Raw genomic sequence first — 2,319 nt, 5'->3', positions numbered from 1 at the left:
TTAAAATGTTTGTTTATGTTTGTTTTTGGTTGGGTTTTTTAGGGGTGGGGATTTTGGGTTGATTTTGTTGTTGTTATTGTTGTTGTTGTTGTTGTTGTTGCTATTGTTGTTGTTGTTGTTGCTCTTTGGTTGTTTGTTTGTTTTGTTTTGTTTTGTAAAAGTTTTACAGCGCTCGAAACTGCATATTAAGACCACAACATGAGTGCGCTGGACACAAGCTGGTTATATTCACGTTAGCTCACAGTACGGTCTACGTCATATCATTGAGGTGCGGGCTTAGACCAAATCCTGGCACGGGCCGAGTAATGTTTCTGTTGTTTGTTGTTTTCAAATCCCTTAAACTGCGAGCATTTCGCTCTTGGCAGCGCAATGCCTCCCTCAAGAAACCACTTGTCCTTGTCATCTGGTTAACGCCAGAGTACAGCAGGCTTTGTAAGTCTGTAGGTGTGTGTAGGAGCCTGTGTCGAAGAACTGTCAGCTTTGGGCAGTGAAGGAGAAGATGTTCAACTGTCTCCTCGTGGTAGTCACAGTGTCTGCAATGGCGTTCCCACATGGGATTAATTCTGTTTATGTACTTGTTGGTTTGTAAGTGTCCTGTAGGGGCTCTGGAGATCAATGTCTGATCGGCTCTACATAAGAAACGCGAAGGGTCTTTGGGTTTGGGTTTGTCCATGTACCCGGAGAGAGATCTTCCTGTTTCTGCGTTAGCCCATCTGTTTAGCCACTCGTCTCTGCTTCTGGTTTGGACGATCCCTCTGCAGGTCTGTAAAGAGGCGGGTGTCTGTCTGGGGCAGGCCTGGTCCAGTCTTTGATATCTGGTCTGCAGTTTCATTTCACGGGCCGAGTAAAGACATCATCAGTTTCATACAAAAAGTAATGGGTTCTCCTTTATGCACTGTAGATCTTGATGTCGTAATGCTGCAGACAGGAAACAGGCTAGTAAAAATAACCTTGATTCGTGTTCTTTTGAGGGTTTGTTAGTAATGGAAACATCCGCTATCAAAGGCTAACTTTGAAAAAGTTGGTGCGTCTTATCCGATTACCACACTTTTTAAATTATTATTAATAATAGTATTGTGTGATTCATAGCAACATTTTGGCTTTCCAGTCCACCCGTGTATTATGCGTGCATGCCTCCTATCATCATCATCATCATCATCATCATCATCATCATCATCATCCAGTGCCAAATCTGAGACAAACATCGGCGATCATGGTTCTCCATTCATTCCTTGGCTCGGATGCTCTCAAAAAGCTACGTTTCGGTGATCTTTCCCTGTGACCAATTTGTTTAGGTCCTTTAAGTAGGTTGTTCTGGGCCTACCCCTGCTGCCTCTTTTGCGTTCCATTTTGCCAGAGAGAGCCAGATGTTCAAGACCCTTATGTCTATTCAGGTGTCCCAAAAACTGCATTTGTGAGGCAGCGTGGTGGAATCAGGCTCTCGTCAAAATAATCAAAGTGAAGAAACTTACATTTTTCCGCAGGTTTGTGAATTTTCATCAAATTTAAGTTTTTTGGCTAAACATCTTTCATGCACATTAAAGAACTCATTTCTGTGTGGATTTTTCTGAAAAACGTTGAATAAAGTTTAAAAAAATGTAAATTATTAACTACCACGGACTCTTAAACTAAGGAAATAACTACTCTTTGGCAGCCACTTCCTCACTAATTTTACCTCTGAAAACAGGTGACCCCCACCTCCTTCATTCACAAATAAATCGACTTGTATTCAAGATAAATGGATATTTTTTTCAACCAAATAAAGACAAGTGAACAAGCTTTAAGATGATACCACTAGCTCTACATGCCCAAAAACTGACGAGAGCCTGATTCCACCACGCTGCCTCACATTTGTCGTTTCCTTCTGTACGTGTTGATGTACAGCATGGTCGTTTATTTGTACATTGTTTGCCGGCGTCTGTGGTGTGAGGGTTAGGTGTTTCGCTGTCGCATGCAGGAGATTCTCTCGGGCTTTCTGCTGGGATGTTGTGCCTCTTCAAGTAGGTTGTTCTGGGCCTACCCCTGCCTCTTTTGCTTTCAATTTTGCCAGAGAGAGCCAGATGTTCAAGACCCTTATGTCTATTCAGGTATCCCAAAAACTGCATTTGTCGTTTCCTCCTGTACGTGTTGATGTTTATTTCTATTGTTTGCCGGCGTCTGTAGTGTGAGGGTTAGGTGCTTCGCCGGAGCATGCAGGAGATTCTCTCGGGCTTTCTGCTGGGACGTTGTGTCTCTTCAGTTCGGGTCGGCCGTTACAGGCAGGGTCGGAAGCCCAACTTCTAAAAGATCTAAATGGGGTCGATGTGGGAAACGGTTTGG

The 2,319-nt window shown here is 43.4% G+C and overlaps 1 protein-coding gene across 1 annotated transcript in view; it reads right to left on the bottom strand.

The window, feature by feature from the left end:
- Nucleotides 1-2,319, bottom strand: part of LOC101856859 (glycoprotein 3-alpha-L-fucosyltransferase A) — a gene marked incomplete in the record, with an annotated part of 12,920 nt that overhangs the window by 1,170 nt on the left and 9,431 nt on the right.

The sequence above is a fragment of the Aplysia californica genome, unplaced genomic scaffold, assembly GCF_000002075.1.
Source record: "Aplysia californica isolate F4 #8 unplaced genomic scaffold, AplCal3.0 scaffold01303, whole genome shotgun sequence".
Lineage (NCBI taxonomy): Eukaryota > Metazoa > Mollusca > Gastropoda > Aplysiida > Aplysiidae > Aplysia > Aplysia californica.
Note: the sequence above shows the minus strand (reverse complement) of the source record. Positions and strands in the feature narration are given on the sequence as shown.